This window comes from Phalacrocorax aristotelis, chromosome 5 (genome assembly GCF_949628215.1).
Source record: "Phalacrocorax aristotelis chromosome 5, bGulAri2.1, whole genome shotgun sequence".
NCBI lineage: Eukaryota > Metazoa > Chordata > Aves > Suliformes > Phalacrocoracidae > Phalacrocorax > Phalacrocorax aristotelis.
The window spans coordinates 53,704,583-53,727,663 of record NC_134280.1 but is presented as its reverse complement, the minus strand read 5'-3'; the positions used below and the strand labels follow the sequence as shown (position 1 = coordinate 53,727,663).

Sequence of the window (23,081 nt, the reverse complement as noted above, 5' to 3'; positions counted from 1 at the left end):
TTTTATCTGAATGGCTTTTTACCAGCAGTTCCCAAATAAGGCAAGGAAGCAAGTCCAGCACGTTCAAGGTCACTGTTTGCATGTCAGATTGCACTGATGGTTATAACTGTTGCAGTTTCCCACCTTGAGAGGTCAGGAAACTAAAGGTCTTCTGGGTAATCAAATGCATATGTAGAAACAATAAAATACACTCATGAAAAGATAAGTGCCAAGCTTATTAATACAGTCTGCTTTGCCAGAAATGGCAGCTAGCTCCAAGTGTTCTTAGACACCTTTTGCCCATTTTTTTTTTCCTAAGTACTACAGAGGTGCAAACAACCAATGCCCTGGAAGCCACCACATCAAAAAACAGAAAAAAGGACATCTGAAACATTCAGTGTGTGACTTATCTGCATGCCTTGCATTTCCTTATTCCTGGAATATTGTGTTTAACACAAGATGGATAATGGAGGCTCCTTTTGTCATTTCTGCATAAGGCTTGTTAAACAACAGGTGTTATGAACAGGTTCTTCTGAACAACAGATACAGCAAACTAAGCAGAAGAAAGCAGAATCTTTTTGAAGGCAAGTTTATCAATTTCTTATGCAGCTGCTTTTCCAATACACCATCTCATTACCACTTTCCTTTAAAAAAGCCTTATAAACTATTGACAAATTATTTGCAACCACAGAGGACAATAAGGAAGCACAGAGAGTCCACTGAACTAGACATCCTACAAGCACACCCAGAATTGAAAGATACCGTCTCCTCTGAGGAACTCGGGAGTCTCAGAAAAGAAACAAAACTGCAAAAAAAGAGACAGATAGGGGACTGAAAAGCAACACCACAGTACTTGCTAGGGACTGGTGGGATTTCTACATGTCATCACGTCCTCTTCTAGGCATCACAGGACAGAAGGCCTAACAAGATACTTGAACAATAAGGTAGCCTTGGGAACAATACATTTAACATCCCACTTCTTTCAAAAACTATGAGGAATTGATTATCTGTGATATCTCCTCAAAAAAATGTTCTAATTCAAAAAAAAACACACACAACAAAAAAACCTAGGGGAAAAAAAAAAATCTTTCTATAGTTTTCAGTCTTTCTTGAGGATCGATCATTGGGGATTTTTCTTGTTGTTGCTGTTGTTCATTAGCTGAAAGATACAAGAGTTTAACCTGAATACACACTCAAAGTAATTCAAAGAGAGGAGCAGAAGCGCCTACAATTTACTTAAGGATGATTTTCACTTTATTAATGCTGTTGAACAATTTTCCTTTGAATTTTCAATCACTAGCATGCATTTATTTTGAGGTTAAATTGAAAGTGCAGAAGAAAAATGTTTCTCATTCCAAATTAGGTTTTAATTAATCATTAAGAACTAATTAATTTCTCATTTGCCTGGTTAGAGGAATCTTAAGATGTTATAATTTCAGTCATCTAATGAAACAGTTTGGAGAGTTTCAAGTTTTTTTGATTTTTGTTGTTTGGGTTTGTTTTTTTTCAATCCTCCTTTTACAAGAGTCACTTGTTTCATTAATATAGGGAAAAGTTTACAATTGCTTGAACTGAGCATACTGTTCTTGGAAGTCTGACCACGAGACACAGGCTGCTAGCATTTCTACTTGCTTTCCCTTTTTCCTCCCAAAGTATCCTCCCCCAAAAGAAAAAGGGACACTGAAAATAGAGAACAAAATGTAGACAAAACATAATTTAGTTTTGCTGGCCCTGGTTTTATGTTACTTTAAAGAAATAAAACCAAAAACGCTTTCAGTTTTCACAATCAGCAACACTATCTTTACAAGGGACTCAATAGGGTGTTCTAGTTCTAAGTACCTGAAGAATACAAAACCATAGCTATTCAGCCTAGATTATTTCAATATAAGTTCTCTTCCTCCCTCCAACTTTGTCACCTCAGCTACCGTAGGCCCTGAAACCAGATTTAAATGCATTTCCCATCACCCCAAACAAATGGGAAAAGTAAATTAAACCTGAAGATTACGTAATGACCCGTAACTTTCAACATCTGAACTGTCAAGATTTTAATCAACGACATTAATGATCTGAGTACCAGTGCAGCCTGGCAAGAAAAATCAGTATGTGGTATTATCAGAACATTCTAAATATTTAGCATATACACTAGAAGAGTCATTAATAATTCTAACATGTAGGTACTTCCCTGTATTATCTGTAACGCTGAGCAGTGAATACAGAGGTGAGGGGTTTTTAGGGGTTTGCCTTGTTTTGGTTTGGTTTTTTCTGCAGTATTTCGGGTTTGTTTATTTTTAAGTTATTCAGGATCGGGTTTTTCCAAACTCCTAAGTGCACACAACCCTTTAACTGCCAGCAGAACTGTGTTATCTAAGCAGCAATGAAAATAGCACCCACAGTTCATAAAAATCTATTAAAAATCTGTCCATTACATTGTATTATTTATACTCTAGATACAAAAGTACATCTTCTTGTATCAAATTAAATTACTTCAAGTTCACTTGTCACTGCCTGAAGCTTTGCTGATCCAAAAGCATACCAGAAACTGAACCATTGGCCAGCCCAGTTCCCTGGTCCCTGTTTGCATCAGCACCGCAAAGGATACAGCCTAGAGAATGACAGATTTCTGGATCTGATCTTTGCTTCAGTTGATACGTTCTAAAGTGAAATATTAGGAAAAAAAAAGCTCTGAATTAGTAGTAGAATGTAGATATATAAAGTTCCAAAACTATTTTTAGTTTGACCCACATCGTTTTCTTCTGTTTCTGGGCACTTTCTTTCAATCAAAGCAAAGGATTGGTTCACACAGGGACTAAAACACTGTTTACACCCAGGAGGAACTAACTGATGATAGTACTAGCAGTGGTTAAGAGGTTCATACAATGATAGGTGATTCAGGCTGAGGCTCTGCAGCTGCAATATAGCATTGCACGAATATAGCAGTCCACGAACGAGAACTACGGTTCTCATTCAAATAGCTCAAGAATTTGAATAAAGATGCCTTTGGATTTTAAGGTGCAGTGACACAGACATCAAAGTATTTTTAGCTTAGGATGCTATCAAATGTGTGCAACGGGAGAGAAGGGAAGGTGATGATCAACCTTACTAAGAGTTTCACTGCAATTAGTTGAAAGTTGCATGCATATGCAAATCCATTTGCCAAGTAGCACAGAATTTTACAGCACTAAATTCAAGTCGAGTTAAGGAAACTCTATACCAGCCAGCACAAAGTTAACCATATGCCTACCCATGCTGGCTTCTAAGTACACAATATAGTCACCCTACAGCAGTACATGCACAATACCCAATCACCACCAAGTAAATCAACAGTCACTGTATTATAGGAACACAGATGTGTTAAAGAGATCTGAGAGAATGTATAAGGAAAAATTAATAATGGGTTCTGGGCTTCTTTAAGTTTAACCTTGGCAGAATAGTTTTCTTGAGGGACAGGTTAGTTTGATTTTTGGGGCTTCTTATTTACTGAAACTTTAGACTTACCAGAGAGATGGTTCCTGCCAGCTGCCTGAAAACCACATAGTAAAAGTGGATTCGCAAAAGCCTTTGTCACACACCTGAAATCACAGCTTTAAAAGTCTTGAGAGATAGAGGATTATAAAAGAATGCAGGACAGCAGACTACAGGTGTGGTAGCTCCATTCAGCAAGCACCAAGGAGGCATTCTAAGCTATTACACCCCACCTCAGCCTCTTGCCATACACTGGAACGGACTTTCTATGCTGTTGAAACACATATTAGGACCGGAAAGAATGGGGATAAACAAATACCCCCCAGTGTGTTACTGCACTTATCTGGCCAGCAATTTTTGGGAGAGCTTGAAGTGCTTGCTCTTCAAACAAGGATATCCAGACTTAACCTTCCTGTTGGGTTAGCTTTGCCACCACACTGAAAACTTACCTGCTTAACTTCACTGTTTCAGCTGGTATGACACAGAACTCTGCCCCTTCTTCACTCTGCATTTCTTCTTGGCTTTCTATCTGTCTTGTTTTTCCTAAGATACGTATTATACAATCATAAAGCAAATGTGCCTTTGGCAGGCCCATGCGGAAGACCCAGAGGTCAAGAAGATGGAAAACAAATAAGAGTGCATCTCCTCCGATAATGAAGTACGTTTGAGTACTCTCTGTATGAACACTTGTATAGTGGCCTATGATTACTTTTTCTTTTTTTAAATACTCAACATTTCAAATATTGTATCACAGTGAAATCGGCAAGAGTCCCACCTACAGGGAAGAATTAAAACTGAAATACAAGTCACCACAAAAGGAAAAAAAAAAAAATACATATATTTAAAAAATTATCACTGAAAGCAAAACAGATTGTCATGCATAACTCCTTGGCAGAACTCAAACTGAGTTATTCTGTAGCCTGGAACCCCAGTCCCCTGTCTGGGCTGCAGGGCTCCACATTCCCCAGGAAGCAGGATTCAGCTCACTGGGCTGGCTCCTGGCAAAGTCCCTTTCATAAACATCTGCCACTAATATCTTCTGGTTGCTTACAGCACCTTCATTCCACAGACTGCACTCTGCTTTGAACAGGATGGGCCCCAGCCTTAGACAAGATAGCTGTGTCTGAGGTTAGCAAAAAAGGAGCAATTATTGTGGAGGCTGTGCCATGCTACACATCATCAGGAGACTCCAGCATAATCCCTGTTATTTATTTTTTGCATTGCCCTAGCACTTAACAACCTCTACCATGAAGCAGTGTGGTTTAGTGGTAAACACTGCACACACATACATACATATATATACAAAAAAAAAAAAGCAATCTGACAATGCAGTAGTTTAAAATATCAGCTGTGCTCAAAACAGATTACAGAACATCTAATATCAGCACAGGTCTGAGAAGGTAAAGACTTGGTGCCTTTCAAAAGGTGCCTACGTTCAGCCAATTAATCTTCAAAATATACACTCAGAGATTCATAGCTACGTGTACCATACCTTCTGCAGAGCTCATATTCCTTGAAATCCCAGCAAGCCTCCTGGCTAACAAGATTGGGTATGTAGATGCATTTGTATTATGTATTGGGTTAGGGAAAGATTTTCCAATCTATAAACAGTGCATGCATTAAGCATTAAAGTTTGCTCTTCAGAGTTTATTTCGACACCAGAGCTTACAAGCAGTTCAGAAAGCATTTGGTTGTCAAGCTGTCAACACTACAGAATTGCTGTACTGCTTATTTTGTGGTAAATACATAGCAGAGATCTGGCATCTTTATTAAAAAGCCACTCCTGTTTCATGAGTAACAGGAACTGCTTGCTCCAAACGTAAATGCAAATCCACTCCCTGGCTAGAATTGTGAATGCTTAGAAAGATTTTGCTTGAAATGTAAACATTTGCTATTTCATGGCAGAAAAATAAAAGGTAACAAATACAAGGAAACAAAAAAGAAAAAAAAAAATCAAGATGACAAGGAAAAAATACACACCACCTATCTGTTTAAGCAAAGGCAGCAGTCTAGTAATGCTGCCAGGGTACTCTGAACTAACAGACTTGAACTGGTGACCACTGGAAAACTGTCTGTATCCACCTCCTGCTTCTGTTTAATCACACACAAGTAGCCAGCCAGCAATAGATTGCCTACGTATTACACTCCAGTAGCAGTGTTCTCCATAAGCTAACTAAAGAGACATCGATAGTTCAGCATTTCATAAGCCAAGGCCGTTTCAACTGTGAAATTCCTCATGCAGGAGGGAAAAAAAAAACCTAACACTAAAATCCTGGCAACTGGCAGTCACAAGGAAAAGCAGCTTCCTTCCACTTTAAGCATGGACAGAGTTTAACACAGTAGGTAAACAACTGCTGTAGCTTCTCATTGCTGCTTTTTCTAATCTAACACACAACCGCTCTCCCCGGAGTCTAAAGAACATGAGACACTTATACGCACACAAAAAGGAGAAACAAAAATGCTGAAGGAAAAAGAATTTCAAATGAAGACAGATATACACACAAAGAAAGGAAATAGAGAAATGATGTTTGTTTCCTACTTCAAATACCAGCTATTGAAACAGCACGTTAACAGGCACATACGTTTGTAGGAGAGGTAATGGCATCTATTCTCTACATGTAGACGTGTGGCATCAAAACAAAGATGCCCTTGTTATCAACTCTCTTAGGTGGCAACAGGACTGTTCTACACATTATTGTCTTCTCCTTCCCCAATTTGTCCAAGTCATTTGACAGTACAGTTGCAAAAAAATTGCCCATCAAAACAAGCAGCTTCCTTGTCCATCTTAACTGAAAGGATGAATCATTAAATGCAAACAGCCACACTCACACTCCCAGAATTGGTTATTTCTGATCAAGTCTCATTTAAAGACCTTCAAAGCTGCTACAGAGAGTGAGTGAATGCAGCTCTCATTTCAAGTCAGTGAAGGACCATATCTTCCCTAACCATGTGTGAAAATCCCACCTACATACCATACTGATTACTCTGGAACACAGCTGCTATTTCAGGGGTAGAGCTGAGACCAGAGAAGTGGCTTCTATTGCAGCTACTCCTGATTAACTAACTGCTGTCAATCTATTCTTTTGTAACTGCCAGAAAGTACACATTTTTTTCATATCATCTTATTGTTTGAAAGTGGCAGTTCTAGAGTAATTTTCAAACTAAAATCCAAGGGGTTTCTTTATTACTATTTTGTTTAAAAGTAGCTTAGATGCACTTTTAATTGCACTTAAAATGCTGCTTGGCATTTCAAAAACCTGCACATCTACCAGTTTCTACTGATCCAGTTGTAGACCCAGGTGGAATTTGATGCCTGCTTAAATTCAGCAAACTGACTTCAAAAATAATATAAAGACATCTCTCACAAGCACCACCATCTACAAATATTGATGCTACTGTTCAAAGCAACTTTTTCTCTGGCCCAGTTCTCTAAAGGCGGCAAGAATTTTGGTTTTAAGCATGTGGCATGAATATTTGACCATTCAGTGAACATTTACTTTGAAGTTTCTATTTTTACATAAATGCATAAGCATTAATGCAATGTTTAAAAATGCAGTCTGAAAAGACTGGGTAATACAGAACTTAATTTCAGCAGCAATGCAAAGTAATTACAATATAGCAACATCTGTTTTTTTTCCCCTAGTTAAATGTATTTAGCTAGGAAAGAAGTTCAAAAAACCAAATGTCTAAGATTCAACAACTTAACTTTGCACTATGCACCTCCAGTCAATCTTTCAAGACTCCAATTACCTGTTGAATTCAATTGTTCAACCTAGGTTCTTCCTGAAAACAAATTATTTCCATTTAATTTAGTTTTACATTCAGCAGAACATTGCTTACCAGACACATCTCTAACTCACAGCATAAAACAGAGTTGCTAATACCAGATGACGTTAAACAAATGACAACTCTCCATTGCCCAGCAATTAAAATTGATAAGAAGCCTGTGTTCTCCAGGACTTTGTTTCAAGTCTAACAGTAAGCTTTGGAATTGCCAGCCACTGAAGGTTTTTATGACTTTGCTTTTTACAAATGCACCGCCTAAGAGGAGATAAGCGCTTTTGTGTACTTGGCTGGTGTTTGCCTGCGATCAAGACTGTTAACTGGGGGTTTATTGCTGTGAAAGATGCCAACAGCACCCCAAGGACTTACTGGGACATTCCAGCACTTGTCAGAGAGGTGCCAATTTCCCCCTAAAATCAAACACCGCTGTGATTTCACAGAGCTACAGCAGTGCTGATAACAGCTTTAGACTAGGATGCCAGGGGAGAGTGCAGTCAGGTTGTGCTATTCACTACAGCTAGAACAACCAGCCTACAACTTCTCCTTAACTCATAGGTCAGGGAGGAAGGATGAACTCTTATCTATTGGTACATTTGTTGGTCAGTCCCTGATGCCACTGCATTAACACATACCCTGAGGTACTGAAAGCAAAGTGCTCTAAGGTACTAGTGCAAAGTCAGGGCAGGGAAAACTCAGAAGTACAGACTGGCTACCTATATGTATTAATGCTTTACCTGAGAGACATGACTATTCCCGCAGTAAAGACATACAAGGTGTGAAGATCCCTGCCCTAGAAGAGTATGCTATAGCAGCAGTGTCTATCTCGTTAGGTGTAGTCACTACCTCTGTCAGGCTCAGTGCCAAATTTGGTCCAAGCACCAGCTGGAACTGTGAGTGCCTACCTGTGCTTACAAGCCCTGCCTCTCAGAGGCTTTGCTAGCACAGGTGCAACCCTACGCTGTTGCAACTGTCTAGCTTTTGGGCCAGAACCAACTCACGCCCCACCAGTTGGCACAAGTGCAGGGTTTGCATGTATGTTCCCTTTAGCTTCATGCTTAACAAAGCTTTATACAGCCTGATCTAGAAGTCACAGCTCCATTACAATCCACATTTAGGTCTAGGAGAGCAGCAGACACATCTTTTAAAACCATCCGGACTAGTATCAAATTTCTTACAGATATGAAGTGGAGAGAAATCTCACTGTTTCATTCAGGTCCACGGAATGTTGACAGAGCTAGTCTCCTCCTCTCCTCTTTTGTAAACAAAGTGGTATGAAGCAGCCAGTAAAATTGACTTGAAGGAGTTGTGAGGAAGAAGCAAATTTACAGGCAGTCCTTTTTCCTTAGCGTCTAGGCTATTTTTCTCTCTTTCATTCCATATATTCAAACTTTTTTCACCTCATTAATATAAAAAAAAGGTAATGTTTACACTTTGTGAATGAAAGCATACATTGTCTGCCTTTCCCATGGCTATTTATCTTCCTCGCCTTGCAATAGCAACACTTTCCCCACAAGCATCCTGTACAAAACCACTTCATTCTTCTCCACATTTATCATAAGATAAATGGAAGAACAGGGAAAAGTGAAGAAACTACTTTCACCACCATGGCCTCTCCTCACTATATAGGAAAACCACTTATTCAAAACAGTCCTCAATTACTACTACCTTTTAAAAGGCAGGCACTATAATACTAGTTTTATTTTACAAGGTAAGTGCTAATCTCAATGGTGCAGCGAAATTTTATTCTGGTTAATCATTTGCTGCCTACAGGGCACTTTACTCCAGCTGATCTTATTTATGCCTTTAGTTCTTCTCCTATACTCACACAATTTTCCTATGGCTGTGGTATTCCACTGCCACTGGTGGCTAAAATTCAGCAGAATACATTGTGTCTTCTGCACACCTCATGGCTTGAGCATTTGGGAGGGGAGGAAGGGTGGGGAGCAGGCAAAAAGAGACACTATGTAAAAATGACAAAGAAGTGTGTTTAACAAACAGATGTGGTGTTCAAGAGAGATACAGAGAAACTACAATTCCAGTGAAAACACAGAGCACTTCATTTTAACAATGAGACAAAAGCATCACCAGATTGCATTTGTTAAGGGGGTGGAGGAAACTGAAGATACACATGGCTGTTATTTTCCTAACATCACCAGACCACTTTTCTTCTTTCCTTCTGAAACTGCATTTGTCCTGAAGCCAGGTGGAACCAGTACACCTCACAGCTAGTGGCACTTGATGGATTGCATTAAACTGCCTATTACTGAGTTTTGGATCATTAAGTAAACAGTTTTGAATGAAGCTGTATCAATCCTTTTTTTTTTTTTCCTCTAAACAGGTGGCAGTTGAAACATGAGGAGCTCATAAAAACAGCCCTTTTAACAGAGGGGATATAATTGATAAAAAAAAACAGAAGGCATGATTAAATAATTGTTTAAATATTTAAGATCAGTTGAACTACCACCAAACAGGGTAAAACCTGAGTTCCCATTTGTAGAAAAAAGGATGGTGGCCTCGGTCTCCATTAGAATGATTTTTGCAAAGTGCTTGGTAACACTCAGAGTTATGGACACATACGTGCACACCTAGGTGCACATATAAACATACAGTCCTGAACATCACGCTGCTTACTGCACATCAGAGATTTACCTGACAAAGGACGAGAACAAAAATCTGTTATTATTTCTTCATTCAGCTGCGGTAACAGACTTCTTTTTCCTATATTAATTACCTGGATGACATTTTTGCCTTCGCTTCCCTAAGTCTTCACTGATAATTTTATCAATTCAAGATAGGCAAGCACTAGTTAAAAACATCTACAAACTTTCAGTGTGGGGAGGAAGAATTACAAAGTTTAAATCCAATTAATATTCTTACTTATATTTTTTAAATCAGAACAAAAAAATTACTTAGAAAATACTTAGAACACACATTTATGGATTCCCACCCCCGCAAATTTTACACAGAAAGGAAAAGAGGTTACTAAGCAGTGATCAGCTCTTTGAAATACATAAATTACATGTATAATACATCCACTGTAGATATACAGGCACCCCACCATAAGCTGAATAACACTGCAGCTTTGTCATATTGGGCAAGTGAGCCCACGTGGTGTTCCCTCTACTCAGGACACAACTATATCTGATGAAAGGTTTATCTTTCCTTTCAACTCCCTACCAAATACAGAATCCAGTGCAAACAAATTCTTGTGGGAAAGTGGGACGGAGAGCGGACACAGTGGAATTTCAGCATCTCAGAGGTCTTCAGCTGACGGTCGATAACGTTATTACCCAGTGTTAGTCTCAATATACACTTTCAACTTGCAGCTTCCACATACTGAGTCCTACCTGTAAGCAAAACTCAGAGTGCTTCGGACCAAAGATAACAGCAGAATCACTTGATGAAGTACCACACAAGCTCTAAACATAGGTGCAACACACACAGGCCTTGACAAAGGTAAGGACACTGCTCCAGCTCACAAAAAAGCAGACATTAAGATAATAAGTTATGTTGAATCCTGGTGAATTTTGACAACAGAAGGATATTTCATTTCTGCAGTCTTGTGAAAGATGTTAATATAATGCATTAACTCAGACCCTGCTGAAAGATTATTACGTTCTTTGATCTCTTTCAGCTTCACACAAATGACCCTGAGGATTATTGAGAAGGCTTGAGTTTATCTACCATGGAGCATCACACAAGCACATGGCACCACATAGCTGTGATGACCCAGCAGTACCTGGTTAAAGCAGCTCCTGCATATTGTTACATCTTGGCTGGAGAAGGACCAGCCACTAGCGAGTCAACGGTGATGTCAATTAACCCTAGCAACCGAGCAAGAGACAGGGGTGAGAGAGACAGACATGGTGGGGGCGAGAGAAAGACCAGGGAAGGTGGGGCCAGAGAGACAGACAGACTCTGGAGAATGACAGAAACGAAGCAAATTATTTCTGGCAACTCTGTCCAAGATCCAGGCATCTAATATCTGCTATCAAGGATAATAAACTAGGCCGTTCTCAAAAGCTGGGGAATTATTTGAGATAGAAAAAAACCAAAGTGGAAAACAGTAGTGAACAATGTAGACCCAACTTCATGCATGCTACCAGGTGGAGGAGAGCTTTAACAATCAAGATGCTTTCTAAACTTCCCTGTAGTGAGACCAAGGTATAGATTCACTTCTCACAAGACACCGAAAGCACACAAGGTCTTTGCTTCAGCAACAAGGCTGTCACTGCTAAGGATTATGATGCCAAAAGAGTGAACAGAAAGGAGAAATTTCCTCTGAAACCCTGATACAACTGTCACTTTTCTTGGCTACGTGAGAAGAGCCACCCACCCACCACAACCTGCTAGATCTCCATCAGCCACTCACTGTTAAATCAGCCTGTAAATTCAGACATGTTGGATTCAACTATCAGTCTATGATATGTAATATTTCATCCCAAAGATCTTTGCCACTTTCAACAGCAAGACCAAATGACCTGGGCGGGAAAGGAGCAGTCCTTGTTACCACAGCAGCAACGCATTGAAAAATCTTAAAATTTGACTCCCATCTTGCTGTAAGCACATGGGAAGGATCAACAGAGGAAGCATCTAAACAGCAGATATCCTTTGCGTATCCATACAGCTAGAGCCCCGGGAGTCAAAGGAATCTGGCCATCACAGGTAGTGCAAAGGCCAGAAGATTTCCTCGAGAGATGCTGCCAACAGCAGAGAAGGCAGCAGGTTTAACAAACCTGTTCTCAAAAAACTCATAGCAGGTTTTGGATTGGACAAACATGAAAGGAGCAAAGGTACTTCAGGGAAAGAAAGAGAAAGGCTGGGAACAGAAAGAGCACCAAGCCTCCACCTTACACACACAAATACAGGAGACCTCAAGTGCCACACGGTTAAGAAATTGCACAGCTACAAGGATCTGTGCATATTCCTTTCACAGTGTGAATGTAGAATCCCAGACACCTGTCCCACAGCAGGATCAATGACAAGTAGATGAACCCTGATAAATACTCATCTAGCCAGTGCTTAAAGCCTTCCAGGGGGGAGATTCTATGGCCTTTCCAGGCAACGCAGTTCACTGCTCCACTATTCCTCCCATGAGAAAGGAGAAAATCAGAATATGCTTTAAAGACCATTACTTATCTAATTCAGCTGAACATGAAGAACAGATCTTTTCCCTCCTACCTAGGGCAGTCTTTTTTTGAAGACTTCAAGTCACCCACCTTCCATTCTCCCACTGTTCTTTATGCTAAGCTGTCTTTGCTCAGATCATAATATCATGTTTTCTAGTCCTTGGGTGGCTCTTATTCTCCCCAGACGGGTTTTTTTTTCAGTTGGTCTACACCTTTGCTGAAATTTGTACCCACAATTGAAAACTGTACCCACAATTTCATTTCTTGTCCACACAGTACCAATTTCATCAACAGTCAAACCATGCTCATAAGCAAACAAGGGAAGTACCAAGAATCTGATAAAATATATATATATGGCAACATCTGGTTTTCCTCTAGCCACAAACCCTTTTACTCCATCACAGTCTGAAACTAAATTGACAGATTATTGGGTTGTGTCCAATCCATGTTGACTGCTAACGTATGTTGTATGAACTAACCGACTGATTTCCTCCAAGTGCTTAGAAATAGTTTGATTGCTTGCTCGGTAGTTTCCAGCAGAATACCTCAAAAGAAGAATCGCATGGCACTTCGCACGCATTATTTCAATAATGACAAACACAGACCACATGCAGGTTTCCTGAAATGAACGCTGTTTGTTTGGAGAGAAAGGCGTTTGATATAAAACTTTCATCAGAAAAAGACCACCTCAGCAGAGGCTAATGGTTAGTATCAAAACCTGCCTGAATGTTACCTACACTATTTTATAGAAGAAATATAACCTAGTGTCCCTTTACTCTTACAGATACTAGGCACTGAAGATTTCTAGAGATGATGGTCTTCTCATAGTACATCATATTTTTGCACAGTCTGCTCAATTTCTCAGTCTCACTTTACAGTGAGACTTGATGAATATATAATGTTTTATATTAAAGCCACACAAAAAAAACCCTGCCACAGAAGCCATCAAGAGGTAACCTCAGTGTTCGACAATCAGAGCGCAACAAGCAATTCACATGCCCAAGAAGGGCTAGCTTTAACACAGTTCAGCTACAGTCTTGCATTTGCTGCAAAACCTGCAGAATCTGAAAGCCTTGTTTTCTCCCTCATTCTTATAGCATTTTTTCTCATATTTATGGTTCAAACACATAGTTGTTCAAACAAGATCATGTCATAATAGTAAATAAAAGCTATGAAGAGCTGACTTGAATGAACAGAAGTACGAAGGCATACAACTAACACAACCGTGTAAGACTTAGATGCCTGTGCCTGTCATACTTCACATACTGTTGAAACAGGGAGCTCAGACCGTTTAGCACTAGGATGCTGGATCACCTGTTGACAAGGAAAACATCAAGTGAGCAGGTTCTTTTTGTGTGCAGTGCTGAGATAATCCATTACCAACGCTTTCTGAGTCACAGATAAGATAACAGCATGCAATCACACGAAGTTTACTCACACTACGGATAAAGCAATACACATTATTTATTTACTCACCCTCAGGTTTTACCATATTTTGGTGTCTTCTAAGACAGGAGCAAAAAAAACAAACCAAATAACCCCAACTAGATCTACTTAGGTAGAATATTAGGAAAAAATTGAGAACTATTTGCTGAAGTTTGTAAAGGACAGATAAAGCCCTTGTTCTACAGAATACAAACACCACTGATTCTTAATGTGATGAGCACAGGGCGTTCTCTTTTTTTGAAGCCACAGGATGGAAGATCTTTCCCCTTGTCTCTGTCCCCTATCTCCATTGGCCTGTACAGATAACTGGGCAGAAGCATTTGAAGGGTGTAAGAATGATATCAGCAAGCAGCAACTATTTCCTGCATCCATTCTCCTTTGCTCTACTTGTCAACATCCCTACTGGAGATGAGGCACCTTCAGCTCTTAGTTGGACTGTGGTGCCCTCAGGGGTTATTGTGAAAAAGAAGAGTCTAGCCAATTCCAGGCTATTTTCGGATAACAGTTTCACTGGGAAGGGGATAGCTGCTGCAGGAACAAACATATTCTTTGAAGGTAATTCCTTACTTTGCAGAAGGAAGATACTTTCACTACAAAGACTGCAGCCATTGTTGTACCAGAGATGAGCAAGGGTTCTGTAATCTTTGCCACCAGTACCATGCCTCTGCTATTAAACCTGGCATCTTTGGAGAGAAACCAGGGAAGTAACCTGACGGATGACTTACATTCTGTTCTCAAGCTGTGACTCAATCTTCTTCCCTATCCAACCCATATAAAATTATGTCATATTAACATTACAATGAAAAAATATTGTTAAAAATTGAAAAAAGTTGAAGATACCCCCAAGACTTCAGGGAGTACTTTTGCAGAGGAGACTATTGACTTGGGAGGTGGGATCTGTGGAGAAAACGCTCACACCAGCACGTCCAACAAGGGAGTAAGTCAGGCCAAGCAGTGTGGTGACAAAGGTTCCTTAGTTGTCTCCCAAGAGGTGAAACAAAAGAGTAAACACCTCAAGTGTATGTACATGAATGCACGCAGTATAGGTAACAAACAGGAGGAACTGGAGCTCCATGCCCACTCAGAAGGGTACGACATCATAGGAGTAACTGAAACATGGTGGGACACCTCAAACGACTGGGGGATCGCAATGGACAGTTACAAGCTCTTTCGTAAAGACAGGCAAGGTAGAAGAGGTGGAGGAGTTGCACTCTACATCAAGGAACACCTTGAATGTATTGAAGTCAACTATGGTGATTGCGACTGCTCTATTGAATGCCTCTGGGTTAAAGTCAAAGAGGCCATATCCAAGCAGGACCTCACAGTGGGCATCTGCTATCAACCCCCTAAGCATGATGACGAAGCTGACAAAGCAATATTTGGGGCACTAAAGCAAGCTTCTGGCCAACAGAACCTGGTCCTGATGGGTGACTTCAACTACCCAGACATCTGCTGGAAGAACAAAACAGCAGCTCGCATGTCATCCACCAAGTTCCTGGAATGTAGAGAGGACTGTTTCCTGATAAAAATGTTAGATGTGCCAACCAGGAATGAGGCACTGCTGGACTTGATATTCACAAACCGAGAAAACCTGCTTTGTAATATCCCGGTTAGTGATAGCCTTGGCTGCAGTGATCACAATATCGTGGAGTTCGGGATCCTGCTGAGTGTGCTGAAGGTCAGCTCTAAGACAAGGATTCTTGATTTTAGAAGAGCAAACTTGAGTTCACTCAGGGCTCAATTGGGAGGGATTCGATGGGAGGCTTCCATGGAATACAAAGAAGCTAGTGAGAGCTGGGAATTCTTCAAGAACTCTCTATTGGAAGCACAAAGCCAATTTATCCCCTACAAAGGAAAAGGAAGTAAGCGGAGCAAGAGGTCCCCATGGCTCAACCACGACCTCCTGGGTCTACTCAAATCCAAAAGGGAAGCATACCAGAGATGGAGAAGTGGAGGATTATCTCCCGAGAGCTACAAGGGCATTGCCAGAGAGTGCAGAGACGCAGTCAGAAAAGCGAAAGCCCGATTTGGATTGAAACTGGCTGTAGACATAAAAAACAAGAAAGGTTCTTCAGACATGTCAACCACAAGCAGAAAAAGAAGGAAAACATAGGCCCACTGTTAAACAGAATAGGAGAGTCAGTGACCAATGATGCTGAAAAGGCAGAGGTCCTCAACACCTTCTTCACCTCAGACTTTACCAGCACTGGAGGGTCCCAGGCTTTGGGAACAAAATTGCCAATTGAACCAAACACCGACTCACCGTCAGTGAAGGAAGAGTTAGTATATGAACTACTACATGAGCTTGACCCCCATAAATCAATGGGCCCTGACGCCATCCACCCGAGGGTGTTGAGAGAGCTGGCTGACATCATCGCAAGGCCGTTCTCCATAATCTTTGAGAAGTCCTGGAGAACAGAGGATGTCCCAGAGGACTGGAGAAAGGCAAATGTTACCCCTATCTACAAGAAGGGCTCAAGGGAGGATCTGGGTAACTATAGGCCCATCAGCCTTACTTCAATTCCTGGGAAAGTTATGGAATGAATCCTCCTGGGGCAAATGAAGCACGTGATTGGGAAAAGACAACATGGCTTCACTAAAGGCAGATCGTGCTTGACAAACCTCGTGGCCTTCTATGACAAAGTGACTTGCCTGGTTGACATGGGGTGGGCGGTGGACATTGTCTACCTGGACTTCTCCAAGGCCTTTAATATGGTCCCCCACAGACTCCTCCTGGAGAAATTAATATGTTATGGCCTAGACAAGTGGTCTGTGCAGTGGGTGGGGAACTGGCTGACAGGCTGTACCCAAAGGGTGGTGGTAAATAGCTCCTTTTCCAAGTGGCAACCTGTCACAAGTGGAGTTCCCCAGGGATCGATATTGGGCCCAATGTTATTCAACATCTTTATAAGTGATCTGGATAACGGCATCAAGTATAGCCTGATGAATTTTGCTGATGACACCAAGTTGAGTGGGGAAGCAGACACTCCAGAAGGGAGAGCTGCTCTGCAGGGAGATCTGGATAGGCTGGAAGAGTGGGCCAGCAAGAACCTTATGAAGTTCAACAAGGACAAGTGTAAGATCATGCACCTGGGAACACATAATCCAGGAGTACAGCACAGACTGGGGTCCACCTGGCTGGAGGGCAGCTCTGTGGATAGGGACCTGGGGGTCCTGGTGGACATGAAGCTCAACGTGAGCAAACAGTGTCCTGCTGCGGCCAAGAAGGCCAACAGGATGCTGGGTTGCATCAAAAAGGGCAGCATCAGCAGAGAGAAAGAAGTCATTATCCCGCTCTACTCAGCGCTTGTCAGGCCACACCTGGAGTACCGTGTACAGTTCTGGTCCCCGCTATACAAAAACGATGTGGACAGGCTGGAAGGGGTCCAGAGAAGGGCCACCAAGATGATCAAAGGACTGGGAAGCCTGCCATACGAGGATAGGCTGGGAGAACTGGGTTCATTCAGCCTTGAGAAAAGGAGGCTCAGAGGGGATCTCATCACCGTGTACCAGTACTTAAGGGGTAGCTACAAAGAAGATGGAGACTCCCTTTTTACAAGGGGTCACATGGAGAGGACAAGGGGGAATGGACACAAGTTGCTCTTGGGGAGATTCCAATCGGACAGGAGAGGGAAATTTTTCACAGTGAGGACAGTCAACCATTGGAATAATCTCCCCAGGGAAAAGGTTGACTCGGCCACGTTGGACACCTTCAAGGGTCGTCTGGACAGGGTGCTGGGCCATCTTGTTTAGACTCTGTTCTTCCTAGAAACATTGGAGTAGATGATCCCTGAGGTCCCTTCCAACCTGTGATTCTGTGTGACTTCTGAGCACTGGAGTCATACATATCTAAGCTAGCGTAATCTTCTTATGCCAGTTCAAGACTGCTGCCTGGCAGTGAGCATCTTATTGCAAAAGTGTGACCACTCTCTGGTCTAAACAGAGGGGCAAGTCTGTGGTCTTGACACATGCAAGTAAGGAAGGAGGGAGGGAGGATCATTTATATTTAGAAATCTACAACAAAACTACTGGTGAGATGGTGAAAAACAAGGGTATATGATGTGTAATTTAACATACTATAGGCAAGAGACAACAGCCGTATGGACAATGTAAAAGATTGTGCAGAATTAGCACCATAAGACACTTAGCCTTTCAGAAAGACACCTTATTTCAAATAAAAGAATTTTAACTGAGTTCTACACAACCTGTGAATAAGGTCTGCCAAGTAATTTTAATTGCCCTCATTTTGGAGATATGCATACAAGTTTTTGCCTTTACTAGTTGGTCCTTACACTTTATTTTTACTAGTTTCTCCCACTGGAAAGCAAATATCTATTCACACAGTGAGGTTAAACACATGATGATAATTTCTTGCAGAATCAAAACAGACATTGCTGCAGTAAATGTACTATACTCTCCCATTATTGCAAAAGAAAACGTACGCTCTATTTATTTCAGGGTGTGTTAGAGCAAAGCTAATAGATGATAAACAAGAGTACAACCTGTCAGGATAAATGAAGATAAAGATTTTCTACTATTTCAATATATTAGTTCACTAAGAATGGCATATTTCTCATTTGAAGTAAGCAGTTGTCCAGTCGTATAACAAAGCACGCACCTTTTAAATAACCCCAGCAGAAAAAGGCATGCAAAAGAAAAGGGATTTTATAAGTTAGGAGTAAAGCCTTTCCATTTGCTATTACAAATATGACAAAATTATATTGTCAAATGACATGTCACAAGTCCGCTGGCATCAGTAAGACATACGAGATTTATGTTCCTATTGAAAATTTTTAATATTAAATTAAAAGATCAGGGTCAATATTTGCAGAAGCAGAAGAAACTTAAAAGGATGAAGAAACCCTATCCTAGCTTTATTTTTGCCTTTGGTTAACAATTTACATAAAATATTAAAATACCACATTGATTGTGTAGAACATATGAGAAAAACTACAAAGACCTACTCTAGGCACATTTCTAGGAACCCATAAAGGCCACTTAATAATTTGCAGTATAATTTCCTATTTTCAGTGGTTTATAGCTTTCAAAAGGATAAAATTCCAAGGCTGCAGTTTTTATGTAAAGAATACATCAAACATTAAGTCCCACACGCAGACATACTCTTTTCTTAAATTCAAAACTATTGAATCAGTTTTGAGAACATGTGTGTTTATTAACTTACACCACTGGCAGTTCTGACAGTAAAGTAGTTTAGAGTAAGAACTCGCTTTTGTCATAGTGTTTGTCCTAAGCTTTAAGAAATCATTGGCTCCCCCTGTGCCTGCCTATTTTTTATTGTAATTTTTCCAGGTTCTAAGTTTTCTGTTGTAAAGTGTGGGTGTTAAGGGAAGAAACTGCCATTTAAGAAACATGGAACAGTACTTTTTGTTTTTTGCAGAACGTTTGCTGTTGTTATTAGTCTTGGGGTGTTTTGTTGTTTTTTTTAAGAAAAAAACAAAAACAAGTACTTACACTATACCTACGCACTTATCTAGGCCCTGCTTTGTACTCTATGCAATTTCTTACTTTACTATTCTGTATGATGAAGTAGGGAAAAGAGGAAGATTAATATCCATGCGTCCTCAAAAACTGATCATGCCAAGCACCTCTCTAATCCTACTGGTGTGCACAAAGGTGTGCCTCCAGGTCGCCAAAGAAAACTACTTAATTTAGAGCAGCTTTAGAATCTCCTATTTAAAAAAAAAGGCTGTCTAAAAACATACAGTAAAATTAGTATTAAGTTTGACTACTCAAGCATCGAACATGCCTCTGATACTAAAAAACAAAAACAAAAAAATCTTTCTGGTAGGAGGTAAAATACAGTAGCTACTACCATAGTAGAAGCTTGCAAATACACGTGCTCTCCCATTATTACTACTGGTATTATAATGGTTCTCACAGGCTATTATGCCACATGAAGCATGACTGTATGAGGAGAACTAGTACCTTACCTAAAAACTCACTAATCTACACATTCTTCTTCTGTAACTCAGCCTACCCATCAGGCTTATTTGCAACTGGCAACCTTCCAACCCATTTGAAACTTGTGTTGGACCTCTTGGTGTCGGGCAGAAAACTCCTTGCCACCAACAAGACGCTATTTTCCATCTGGAACTGAACGAGCAAGTGTCTGCAGCTTTTGTGTTCCGCCACTAATGCATATTAAACAATCTATTAACACACAAAATTAATGAGGTACTGCCAATTTTAAAGTCAGCAAAGCCCTGTGCCTGTGCATAGTTCCCTACAACATACGCTGGTACCGTTGTTTGTAATACATCCAGCACTCAGGCATTTGGAGCTCAGCCTAATTAGTTCACTGCAATTGAATCTCAACTTTAGCCTTGATTCAGCTGCAATGAAAGTTTTGAAAGAGGCCTGTCTACACAGCCTTGCACGTTTTTTCCCTGGCACTTGAAGAGCCAAGGCAAGGAAGTGTGCCAGAATTGCCCAACCAACCATTTGACAGACATACAGAAATGTCAATTCTGCACTTACTGGTTTTCTTATGATTGCTCATGTGCAACTTTTAAAGGTAGACTAATTCTTTTCCTGGAGGAAAGCAAACACCAGAGAAGGACTTGAAATGTTTTATTGGAAGGATGACAGGAAAAGAAAGAAGGCCTACCCCCAGGAAAGCCTGTCCAAATTTAATACATTTACAACTTTTATGTGTGCATTCCAGAGTTATTTCTCCACTGCAGCAACCTGCCTACACTAAGCATTAGTGTTCAGAAGTTTAGAGCCTACTGCTTCCATCAGTTACTTGAAAACCCAAATATCAGTACAATTAGAAGGTCTTTTTTGCCCTCACAGAACTCCCTCGCCTCACACAGCTCCTCTGTCTGCCTGCAGACCACAAGTCAAGATGACAGTCAACGAGTTGGTTTTTCTCAGGTAGCCAACCACATCAAGCTATTAATTTCCAAACAGAAACTGAATTTTTTAAATTATTGCTAGAGTTACCATGTGCCTTCAAAAGGCATTTTAATTAGAAGATAGCCAGCTTTTCACCTTCCTTCCCCTTCAACACTCAAAATACATTTCCACAATCATTCTCATGCAGCAATCACTTTATGTGACTGAACCCCTATCTTTGCATCATTTGTCAACATGATTTCCAGGCAGTAACTACTGGTGGTTGACACTGAGAGGATCTGGTTTCCAATACTGCTTTTCTTTCTGATGACAATCAATTATTAGGTAAATTTGGATTTTTTAAATTATTATTTTTAGTCAATTATGCAGTTACTAGTACCTGCATTTCTTATCCTGAGAACTTCTACTGTCCCATTGGGAGGGAGAAATGGGGACCCCTCCTGACCTGTAACTACACTGTTATTCCTGAGGTCTTCTCAGCAGAGACTTGGATTGGTCTCAGTCACAGGACAGCCAGACAGTCCTCTGCAAAAATGAAAGTCCTGTCAAGTTACAGATTGGGAAACATGGCACAAGGCAAGAGTGGAAAGCTGTATAGTGGCCAACCCAAACACTATCTCAATCATACAAGTCCCAAAGAAGCACCTTTATGCAATATTGTAGCTAAGGGGCTGTAGGGCTGTAGTATAGCATGCTGCTGGGAAGGAGGGAGCAGCAAAACCTTTAAGTCACTTCTCCATCTCACCTGTATCCAAAATCTGCCAAGACTCAAAACTTCAATATATGGCTGATCAGCAAACAGGGCTGACCCTGCAGCAGCAACTCGTAAACATTAGCACACTGTCTTGCATGTATGACCAACTACGATAACGGGACAGGCAAAAGGTCTTCTCTCGTCTCTGGGAATATGTGAAGTTGGCTTTCCAATCCCTTTTTGTCTCAGATAAAAGTTTACCAGGCATACTAATAGATAAACAGTGCTAGGTTACAAAGACGTCCACTCTGCTGTAAATCAAAATGCTAGACTATGGAGTAGGGCTGGGGGTGGGGTGAAGAGAAGGGAAGGGAAGGGAAAAAAAAAAGCACGCTACTATTTTGCCCCTCTTTCACTCAGTTTACTCAGTCTGAAAGAAAACTTAGTCATGCGTGCGTATATGCACACACTAATGTGTGGCCAGGAGTGCGGCCAGCAGGTTGAGAGAGGTTATCCTCCCCCTCTACTCTGCCCTAGTGAGACCACATGTGGAGTACTGTGTCCAGTTTTGGGCCCCCCAGTTTAAGAAGGACAGGAACTGCTTGAGCAAATCCAGCAGAGAGCTACCAAGATGATCAGGGGGCTGGAGCATCTCCCTTATGAGGAAAGGCTGAGACACTTGGGTTTGTTCAGCCTGGAGAAGAGAAGACTGAGGGGGGATTTCATCAATACCTACAAATATCTAAAGGGTGGGTGTCAGGATGATGGGACCAGGCTCTTTTCAGTAGTGCCCAACAACAGGACAAGGGGCAACGGGCATAAGTTGGAACACAGGAAGTTCCGCCTCAATATGAGGAAAAACAACTTTCCTGTGAGGTTGGCAGAGCAGTGGCACAGGCTGCCCAGGGAGGCTGTGGAGTCTCCTTCCCTGGAGACATTCAAAACCCTGCCTGGACACGTTCCTGTGCCCCCTGCTCTGGGTGTGCCTGCTCAAGCAGGGGGGTTGGACAAGATGATCTCCAGAGGTCCCTTCCAACCCCTACCATTCTGTGATTCTGACTCTGTAATTATTTTATGGATCTCTCTCCCTCCTCAGCAGTTTACACACTGAGTATGAACCACTAGGTTTGGAAGTACAGTTGCAGTAAATTTGGAAACCTGACAAAAATGAGATTTTAAGTGTGAGGGAGTTAAGCTTCTTCCTCACAGTATTGTAAGTAAACAGCACTATGTAAACACTTCCTTGCCTTTAATAATTGATTACTGTTAAATCCTGATACACACACAACTGGAATATTCTATCTACCCTTGCTTCTTATCTTTGCCTGCGTACACATACAGCCACACTTCTGAGAGTTTGCCTGTTTCTAGAGACCAGTCTCCCAAATCGCAACCACCAGCCAGTCCAAGCTTATGTAAACACCTTGGGATTCGAACAAACTCAATGACAATCATTGCTGATTAAAACAAACGAATACAAAGGCAAAGTAAATTGAACCAGGTACACACGCATGCAAAGATAAGATAGAAAGTGATTATCTTGCAGGGCAACAAAGGAGAGCTGCCATACCGGAACAGACCAATGGTCCACTGATTTCCGAATTGTCCCCTCTGGTAACGGCCAACACTTCAAAGGACATAGGGAGTCAACATGCAGTGTAAGTTGCCAGAAGTCATTATTTACCATACTGAGACAAGCAAAATCACCA

At 41.0% G+C, this 23,081-nt stretch overlaps 1 protein-coding gene across 2 annotated transcripts in view; it reads right to left on the bottom strand.

The window, feature by feature from the left end:
• Window positions 1-23,081, bottom strand: part of KCNQ1 (potassium voltage-gated channel subfamily Q member 1) — a 380,915-nt gene that overhangs the window by 352,971 nt on the left and 4,863 nt on the right. The gene's annotated exons all lie outside the window — the stretch shown is intronic.